Below are 11,156 nucleotides of genomic sequence, written 5' to 3' on the forward strand. Positions count from 1 at the left end.
AAAAGGATATGTTTGCTTTTTGGAAAATGAGAGATTTTTCCTTTTAAGGGAATAAGCAAGCAAAAAACACCAGGTTAAAATTTTAATACTCTGAAATCTGAAAGCTACACATGCAAAAAAAGACTTAAGGTCACATATGGTTATAACTATATATGTGATAATTATAATTATACTGATATAATTGATATATAGTTATAATTGATATAATAATTGATGTATAATTGATATATTGATAAAAATGTATTATATTACATTAATAAGCATTAAAACTTCATTAATATAAAATTGAAGACATCTTTAAACTAAATAATGATCTGAGAATATTTACGTACAAATATTAATGTGTGATCTCTTTCTAATGATTTAATGCTCATCCACATTCTCAAGGACTCTAAGATTAAGCTAAAATTTTTGTTGAAAATAAAACCTCATTTACCAAACTTGAATGCGATAGGAACTCCCATCAACCAGATTTTTGATATCTGAATGAGAATCCTTTCTATGTTATGCAAACAAAAGTGGTCCAGGGATTTACATTTTTCAAAGGACAGTGCATTTCCCTTTAGGTTGTCCTAGAGTAGTGGTTCTTAAAGGTGGACCCCAATGTCACCTGGAACTAAAAAAAATGCAAATTCTTGGCCCCCACGCAGACCCCTGCCATCAGAGACCTTGGAGAACCTCTCAAATAGAGCAGACCCAGAGCAGCCAGCACTTGAACCAGGCTCTCTGATCTGGGCTGCTGGCCCCAAAGGGTTCCTTGGGCACAATCTACAGATTCTGAAGTGTGGGCAAGTTGGATAAGGCATCTACCTGGGATTGTCCAGGGATGTATGGTAAATGCTGGCTTTCAGAAAATGTATCAGGAAATCTTTTTGTTTACTCTATAACTATAATAATAATAATGAAACTCAAAAAAAATTCAAAATTTCATGTAAGCGTATTTATCAACACTAAAGAAAGGAAAGATGCTCCACAACCCTCGTAACAAAAATTATAAGCTTAAAGCCAATATTTATGAAGTTATTGTGTCATCTCTGGAGAAAACTCATATGTAATTTTCATCAGCAATTTTAAATTCTCCTGTCTCAATATCCTCAGATCTACGCAGTCCTGCTTAGTTAGGATGGCATGAGAAGAAAGCCTTCTCAGAGGCATATTTGGAACTAACAGTTTCACCTGTATAATATTTTATTCAGGAAATCACCAGTGTGGGATGTGGTATAAGTAGTGATATATCTGTTAAGATGGAGCTACATTTCTCAGGACTACATCTTTGAAAATACAATCAGCTGCAGGAAAAATACTAAAGAAATTAACACTTAACCATAACAGTATCTTCCAATTTAAACCTTCTTTGTACAATGCGACTTTAACACTGACACTCATCCTGAAATGCTGGGATCTATCCCTCACCTTCCAATATTGAGTCTGGAAAGCCATTTCTGACAATATCCAGCAATAGAAAGGTAGTAAAGATGCTCAATTATTTCTGAGGCAGGTCATCAGATTGTCATGCGCTGCCATCTTGTTTATTGGAATGCTCACCCTTCAAATGCACCCATGATGTTGTATGTGAATCAGGAACACTGTGTACTGCTTAGCAACTTGCCTGACTCCACGAAGATACTCACACAATCAAGGCACATGAAGTGGGCTGATTACTCACAAGTAGACAGCAAGGGACAAGAGAAGCCTAGGATTCATTGTCAGCTGTGCCCCAAGGATCAGACATCAGACAGCTGCACAGAGGAAGGGGAGTCCCATCTACAGTAAGAGTGGAGCAATCTGCACTACAGCTGAGGAATCCCAGAGAGAAACACACCCTGGATTTATACCCCAAGGGCTAAATGACACAGATACAAAGCAATGAAGGACACCCTATGTCTAGGAGGCACTAGAATTGAGCTCATATGTCCTAGCCAGTCACCCCTTGGCCCAAGATGTTTCATTTCCAGCATATTATATATTCTTCCTAAGAACTACAAGAAAGAAAGCAGGAAGAGCCCAAGTATATTACATGGAAGTCCACACCAGGGGACCAGCGATCTCTGTTCCACAGTCCCAGTTAAGGTTGCAGCTGTCAGTCGGCACTAGTGTGGGATCATGTGAGTGAGCCAGTTTGTGAAACCTGCTACCCTCTACCGACTCACCCCACTTGACATCAGAAGACAGTATCTACAGTAAGCCCTCCCCAATTGAAAATTAAGGATGAAAAAATTTTCATTGTCTTAACCCACTTTGGTTTAGGGTGGTTTGTTAAATAGCAATAGGTTATAGATAAAATTTGGTATCAGTAAAGTAAATTTCTAGGAAGAACACTGAAAATGCAAATTGAATTCTCACTGCTTAGCATAAAATGTTAAGTGGCAAGGATGAGCTAAACAACAAATTGTGAAATATAGTGGAACTGAGTTTATGGTTTAAAAAATAAAACTTACTTTTAGCCATCTCGGATAGCAAGCAATTATCAAATTAAAAAATGCATTCTGGGAAAACATCAAATCTGGTGGAAGGGGAGTGTTTTAGGAGCCTTTTAAAATCTGTGGTGCTTTTTAGGACACTTCAGACAAAGGATTTCTTAAAATCTTAAAGACATTCCTTGACGATTATCTCTATTCAACAATGAGGCTTCAGACAATCTCTTAGGAAGCCCAAGTTAAAGGTAATACTGGGTTATATTAAGTAGTTACACTAAATATTTGTGAGTATAACTTTCATCTAATGAGAGAATTGTTATTATAGAACTGTTATCAGCTTGGATAAAAAAGAAATTAAGAGAAATTAAGTGAAAATAAGTCTTTGACTCCCAGAAATTTAAGGGTAAGAATCAGTTTGAACAGAATAGGCCCTTTTTTAATTGGAAAGGAAGAATGACTAAGAGGACAAACCAAGAGCTGAGAGGTTAAAGCCAACAAGGTACAACTTTTGAATTATAGTGGCTTTTTCCCCCCATAACCTCCCTCCCACCCGCAACCATCTATAGCAACACAGAATATAAGAGTTTTGGGGACTTGGCCTCCTCTGCCTGGATTTCAAGGACCACAAACAAACTGGGGGCCCAGATAGAAGCCAGCCACAGGAGCAGAGCTGTTTCACGGATTTCCCACAGTGAAATGCCCTGTGGAGCTATGGCAGCGGCACTGCCACCACCACCTGATAGCTGTGGAGTTACCGAGGTGCAGCACCTGCCAGGAAAAGCTGCAGGCACGCCACTCCGCCATGAGAGCTGAAACAGGCTGAGCCAGCAAAAGCCAGCAGATGGAGCTGCCCAAGGACTTGGAGGGTCCAACTGCAGCCCACGTGTGTCCAGGAGGTGGTTCACAGAGTGAAAGATTCAATGTCTGCTCTGTCAAGTTTCAGACTTATTGCTCTTTTTGCCTGTGTCTCTTTTTTGGAATGGGATATCTACCTTATCCCTCTCCCATCATTATATTCCAGAAATTAAATAAGCTGTTTCAACTTCAAAGGCTCACAGCTAGAGAGCCATTAGACTTGGGATGTATATTGTCTTTACAATATCAGATTCATATGAGCCTTTGGACTTTGAAGTAAGATTGGAACAAGTAAATATTTACAGGACTATTAGGATGAGATTAATGTATTTTACACTGCAAAAAGGACATGAATTGTGAGGGTTAGTGTGAAGTGTTCTGGTTCGAATGTGCATCCCAAATGTTCACGTGTTGTATTAATTCCCAATGTGGCAGTGTAGGAAAATGAGGCCTAACGGAAGGTGTTTAAGTCATGAGGGCTCTTCTCTCGTGAATGGATTAACATTTTTCTCACAGGAGTGGGTTTTTTATAAAAGCAAGTCCAACTTCTGCAGCCTTCTCTTCTTCCTGTCCTCTTGCCCTGTTATCACACTATGAAGCAGAAGGAAGGCCCTCACCGGAAGCCAAACAAATGCTGCTTCAATGCTCTTGACATTCCAGCTTCCAGAACCATGAGCCAAAATATTTCTGTCTTTATAAATTTCCTAGTGTGTGGTATTCTGTCGCAGTAGCAAAAAATGGACTAAGACATGTCTGTTCTCTTTATTTTGTTGATTCATGGTATGATATAGTGCTATTTTTTCTACCACAACACAATTTTGTTCCTATCCACTTGCTTTCTGCCATTATTATGAAATACATTCCTACATATTATAGCCCCAACAAAAATTTATATGCACATTACTTTATACAATTGCTTTTTAAAGCTACTAAGAGAAGAAAGAATATATATTTGTAATAACCTAAGTATCTACACTGATGCTCTGTTATGTTAGAGGACTGGAATCTCCATTTGAGCTTACTTGCTTTCAGTATCCAAAAACCCTTTAGAAGTTCTTTTAAATTGCATCTGCTAGAGATAAATTCTCCTAGTTTTATTTACCTGGGAATGCCTTTATTTTGCTATGGTTTTGGTAAGTTCAGTGGTTTTCTAGACATAGGAGAATGGTTGAGATATTTTCAGCTGTTTATTATGCCATGCCAATCTGCAATGTTTCTTATTTAAATCAACCATAAATCTTCTTGTGGGTCCATTATTTACAGTAAGTTGTTTTTCTCTTAAGGTACTCAAGATTTTCTCTTTGACTTTGATGATGTTTTCATTCATCCTCATCTTTGACTTTCAGCATGTTACTAACAGGTTGGCCTGTGAATCTCTGCATGTACCCTACACAGAGTTTTTTAAGCTTCTTGGATTTTTAGCTAAATGTTTTTCAGTAAAATTAAGAAATTTTTTCAAAAGGTTTCCATAGCCTAAGCACCTCATGTCAAGCGCCTCAGGTGATCACTGATGTCATACATAAGTGTGTTAATTGTTAAATTAACAACAGGAGTCACTGGGCACTAATTTCCCATGCAGGACCTCTGTCCTCAAAGAGTTGTATTATGATTATGTCTAAGTGCTCACAAAAGATGTATCATTCTTGGGTGCTTCTTTAAATTAAGTTTCTAAAAAAAAAATAAATAAATAAATAAAAAGAAGTGAAATTAACTTCAATATGCAAGGACTTTGAACAACCCTTGTCTTGATTGTTGAGGAACAGTTGTTTGTGGTTATTTTTCATGCAAATTGTTGAATTCTTTAAAAATGGATCTTAGTGGAGAATGGGACTGGGAATGGAGGAGGGAGGAGGAGAATGGGTGGGAGAGTGGGTAGGAGGGAGGGTATGTTGAGAAGAATCACTATATTTCTAAAGTTGTACTTACAAAATGCATGAAGTTTTTATTCCTTAAATAAAAGGTTTCTTTTGGTGGGGGAATAATATCAAATACATAAAAAAGAAAGAAATGAATAATAAAAAATTGGAAAGCACCTTTTCCTCTTAAAAAACTAAGAAATGTTGGGATGTTATTTGCTCAAGTATTTTTCCCTCCTATTTTATTCTCCTTCCAGAATACATATATATATTCTATTTATATATTTTTATATATTCTATTTAATGTCTCCCATATTTAATTTTAGAGTCTGTCCATTTTGTTTTTGCTCTGTTCTTTGGGTTGAATAATTTTTATTCATCTATCTTCAAGTTCACTACTTCTTTCTCTTACTGGTTCAAATCTATTGCCTAAAAACTAACAATTTTTTCATTTAACTTATTGTACATTTCAACTCAGAATTTCAATTTGGCTCTTGTTTTTTCATCATTTTTAGGTTCTTACTGATACTGTCTATTCAGCAAAACATTGTCTTCAAACCTTCATTACTTAGGCATGATTTCCATTTATCCTTCACACATATTTTCAGCAGCTAACTATTTAGAAGACTTTTTCTGTGAAATCTGACATCTGATCCTTCTCAAACTTCCCATAGCCAGCTTTTATTTTTGTATTTGGGTCACATATTCCTATCTCTTTGCATGGCTCGTAATTTTTTGTTGAAAACTGGATGGCTCAGGAAACAGATTTTACAGCTCTGGATATGGTTTCTCTCCTCTCGGGTTTGATGCTGTTCACGTGTGTGTGTTTTGTGACTTAGCTTTGTTCCTTGAGTGGAGCTGATCCCCTCTGCTATGGGGAGGCATTGTCGTCACTCCTGAGGCAGCACCGAGAGACATGTTTCCGGTCTTCTGAGAAGACAGCAGCAGTAGCAGGGCTGTCTTTTCCTCATTCCTTCCCTGATCTCTCTGATAACTCGTCTCCCTCATTTAGGATGACAACTACAATTCAGACTCCACTAATCACAGAAAAATTTCTGTGCTTTCAACAGTAAATACATAGATTTCTTAGTCACCTAACTCTATCACATTCAGGCAGGGCTAGTTTTGAGGTCAGTCTCAGCTTTTTTTCTGACCTCAGGAGAGCTTCTCTTAGCAACTCATTTCCTCTTTCTCTGTTGAACTAGCCAACCTATGGGGTTTTTTTTGTTAATCTTAATGAAGAAAGGCTACAGTTCTGTAGAACACCTTACACTTGCACTTCCACACACATTTTACTTCAAACAAATTTGTTTGCTCTGGGGAAAGCTTCAGAGATACCTATTCTGATGGCTTATCTCACTCCCTGATCACAATTCTGAGCCACTGCTCTAACCACTGGATGGGGCATGGCTTGTTTCTCTCATCCTGGGTATTTCTTTGCTGTCTTCCTTGTTGTCCCTACTGAATATTTCTATGTCCTTCTTGGTACTTCTGCTCCAAGGGCAAGCTGGGAAAAATACAATTAGGGTCCCAGAATTCTCAGCCTGCCATGCCCAAGACAGAACCTCCAGTCTAAGGTTGTGAAATGAATGGAACAAGGGATTCCCCCGACCTCTTGACAACACCAGGAATTTACATTGTTTATCAAGGATGGAAGGAGGTGAAAAATACTGGTGGAGTGTTCCTCCCAGTAAGGAATGGTAACCTTTGGTTGGGAGACAAATGGAGAGCAAGCTCCACCTTTTGAGCCAGTCTCTCAGAATGGAGCTCCACTGAATCAAGTGGATAGAAGGAAGAATTTTGTTTTTTTTTTTTTTTTTCCTCAAAGCCACATACTTGTTTTGTACTTACTGAATTTTAGTACATTATCTCAAATAAATTTTTCTAGCTTTGTTAGAGAGTAGGTCCATGGATCTCCCCAAATTGTCATTCAGGAAGCAGAACCAAATGTACTATTTTCATTTCTATTTAAAGATATAGAAACTGTGTGTTTCATAATTTCCTGTGTTCACTCCCCATGAACAGCAAAACCGGGGTAGGAATCTAAGCATTCTACACTGAATGTGCAGGTGTGTGTGTTCCCTTTATAAAAGAAGACTAATGCTGCTCCATTTTCTTAGCATCCATTTACTGGAATAGATGATTTAATACCATCTTTGTGTCAGCACAGGTACTAGAAATCACAACTATTAAGATGAGAGATATCTCTAGGTAACTTACAATTCTTTAAGATTGATTTTTTGGAGTAATATATATTCATCTTTTGCTGAGAAGGAGTTTGCTGGGAATACTCATTTATCCATTCACTATACAAGCGCTTTACTTGTATATCTAATGGATGTCTCAAATTTATCATGCCCAAAATCTAATTATTGAACACTGCTTTCGCTGTTTCTATTCCAGTTTTTTCATATTAATAAATGCTGTCACTGACCTCCTAGGTTTTACAAGTCATGCAATAGCGATCATTTTTATTCATCCTTTCTTTTTACCCCTTACATCTCAATTCTTAACCAAGCCATATAGAACTGTTAATTGCAAAGTGCATCTACAATCCACTCACTTCTCTAGTTCTTCACCAACAAATCCCCAACCAAGTATCATCTCTACATACCAACACTGGAATGGCCTCCTAACAAGTTTACTCTGTCCAATCTTCTGAACACACTGGTTATATTTACACAGTATAGTAGTTGGATATCTTAAAGGAATAATCTGTAATGTAATGCCCTCAAATGGCATACTAATACATTTATAGAAAATCAAAATTCTGGGCTGGCACTGTGGCACAGCGGGTTAACACTCTGGCCTAAAGTGCCGGCATTCCATTTGGGTGCTGGTTCTAGTCCCAGCTGCTCCACTTCCCATCCAGCTCTCTGCTATGGCCTAAGATAGCAGTGGAAGATGGCCCAAGTCCTTGGGTCCCTGCACCCACATGGGAGACCTAGAAGAAGCTCCTGGCTCCTGGCTTAGAATCGGTGCAGCTCCGGCCGTTGCAGCCATCTGGGGAGTGAACCAGCAGATGGAAGACCTCTCTCTCTGTCTCTACCTCTCTCTATAACTCTCTTTCAAATAAATAAAAATAAAATCTTAAAAAAAATAGAAATTCCCTTTCTCAGCCTATAAAGATTCTCACTCTCTAGTCTTTATCTTTCAATTTTTTACCAATTTCTGCGTGGTTTTCCTACCTACCATTGTGTTTTCAAATGTATAAAGTTTATAACATTCACAGGGCTGTATCACATATTGGTCCCTTTTCCTGGAAAACTCTGGACTAGCCTGCTTGATTGACTCTTTCTAAGTTCTTATTCTAATCTTCATCTCCTGCCATAGGTCTAATGATATTAATAACAGTAATGTAACTCCTAATACTAGTTATACCTGGGCAAAAATTACTTCATATAATTATATTCCCCTCTAACACATAAATCTATATAAAATAATAATTTTGTTAAGATTTTTACTTATTTATTTGAAAGAGTTATGGAAGAGTCAGGGAGAGATCAATCTACCATCTGCCGGTTCACTCCCCTAATTGGCCACAATAGCCTGGGAAGAGCCAAGATGAAGCCAGGAGCCAGGAGGTTACTCCATGTCTCCCATGTAGGTCAGGGGCCCAAACACCCGGGCCATCCTCCACTGCCAACCGAGGCACACTAGGAGTGAGGTAGATGGGAAGTGGAGCACCCAGGACATGAACCAGTTCCCACATAGTTACATAGTTTTCAATTTTATATTTTTATCTCATTCCCAACAGAAGTAATAAGACAACTAATAAATACCAATAAAGGAACAAATAAATGAGTAAATTAATAAAGTAATAATGTTCTATGGACTATAAATTGAGAAATATATTTAACAATATATACTATTCAGGCTATTGGTACTTTGTAACACATAATTGTACTTAGAAATTTACTTTCTGTACACAATGATTGCAAAACAAATGTTCTTAACTATAACCCAAGTGTTGATTCAGTCAGAGATGCAGAATCCTTCCTTCTGATGGTTCTATGCTCAACATAGGATTCCCAAGGTTAAGCTTGTCAACATCAAGCCAGTAGAAGTGGAGAAAACCTAACCTTGACCTTGTCTTTGATCCTGAGTTGAAAAGTTTCACTGCAAAGTCATAGACTGGGGCCAGCACTGTGGCCTAGCAGGTAAAGCCGCTGTCTGCCAGCATCCCATATGGGCACCAGTTCATGTCCCAGCTGCTCCACTTTCCATCCAGCTTTCTGCTGTGGCCTGGAAAAGCAGCAGCAGATGGCTCAAGTCCTTGTGCCCTTGCATCAACATGGGAGACCTGGAAGGAGCTCCTGGCTCCTGGCTTTGGACTGGCACGGTTTTGGCCATTGCAGCCATCTGGAGAGTGAACCATCAGATGGAAGACCAATTCTCTCTCTCTCTCTCTCTGCCTCTGCCTTTCTGTAACTCTGCCTTTCAAATAAGTAAATAAATCTTTTAAAACAAAACATAATCATAGGCCAATAATAAATACAAGAGAAGATGGATGTAATTACTTCCCACCAAAAACTGTGTGCTATGAAAAATCTATCATAACCTTAAATCCTGGAAATCTACCGTTTTTAAAATTTTGACTATATCCTGTCAGGTGAACAAGGGACATTAGTTTGCAGAACCCTAATCTTACTATTTGTGGAGCAAAATCAAAGTCAGTTTTAGATATCTGACCAGCTCAGAGGTCCCCAGATAGACCCCAAAGGCATGATTTATCCTCACTCCTTCCTGTGTATTATTTTTCTTCATTTTGTTTCCCATTTGTTCTGATATAAACAAATGATGAAGTAAAATCCATGTAAAATGCATAAAGAGCAAACAAAAATGCAATTTTAAGGCTATGTATAAATCATAAGTGGCAGTTCTAAAACAAATGACTAAGAGAAGACTTCATTCTTGAACAGTGCTAACTTCTTTTTTTAAGATGTCCAGATTTTGCTTATGTTCCTTGGTGAATTTCATGGTCTCCTGGCACCAAGTCTGATATAACTATATTATTAAATAATTTAAGAATTCTTAATGTACTTAAATCTTAGTAAAGTCCTTTACTATAGTTCTCTTCCTAAGAATTTGTTCAATGATCTCAATGCTCATTTTATGAACAAAATATGTTTTCATTGTACAGTTACTTTTACATGATTAAAGAAGTTCCACAGTCCTCTATCAGAATCTAAAATATTTTTGTTTTAAACTTTGCATAGGGGTATGTGGCAATGGCTAACTGATCACAGAGTCTCTGTAAATTAAATGAATATCAACATACTTAGTGTGACTAAGTGCTAAAGCAGAAACATTCTGGGTGTTTTGGATGGATGAGGACTGCTATGGCGATTCACAGGTTGCTATCAAGTCCCCAGGCCCAAAGCAATGCACACTCCCAGCTGAGGGATAGCCCAGACTTATCTGAATATGACTGAGAATACAACTGAAAACGAAAATATTCTTGAAATCAAGAGGCACCATCTGATAGGATACCCAGTTAAAAAGGAATACAATATTTTTTTGCCAAACTGAAATGTATGAGTACCTTGCAGAAGAATCACAAAATATAGTTTCAAGTCTGTAGCACAATCTCTGCCTGCAGAAAGAATTACAGTTCTTTGGATTAACAGCATGAAAATACATTCGTGGCTATGTGCTCTACATTTGTGAGTATCTGCAGAGACCTAAAACAGCATCGTATTTATGAAAACCCTGTGATAAATGGGAGCTCTGACCTGAATCTCCTCACAAGGGCCTACAGAATGTGTCGTCTGAGTAGATTCTCTTCCCATCAACTCCTTGATCCACAGAGCGAGGACTGTGAAAGTAGAAAGAACCAGACAGAGTCTGTGGCACACTCTCTTCTCCATACCGAGAGTTCACCAGAAGCAGGACGATGCCCCTGGGGCATTGCAGGGACCAGCAATACCACTAAGGAGTTCAAAGATGCTACATCCATTTTCTTTCCTTTCTTTACAACATATTCCTATAAAACGTTTTTGGCTGATACAAACGTGAGATGAATTGC

General features: G+C 38.1%; 1 long non-coding RNA gene across 1 annotated transcript in view; it reads right to left on the reverse strand.

The window, feature by feature from the left end:
* LOC149122472 (uncharacterized) overlaps positions 1 to 11,156 on the reverse strand; it is a 121,644-nt gene that overhangs the window by 80,492 nt on the left and 29,996 nt on the right. The window lies entirely within an intron of this gene.

The sequence above is a fragment of the Oryctolagus cuniculus genome, chromosome 13, assembly GCF_051225735.1.
Source record: "Oryctolagus cuniculus isolate XC-2025 breed Fujian yellow rabbit chromosome 13, ASM5122573v1, whole genome shotgun sequence".
NCBI lineage: Eukaryota > Metazoa > Chordata > Mammalia > Lagomorpha > Leporidae > Oryctolagus > Oryctolagus cuniculus.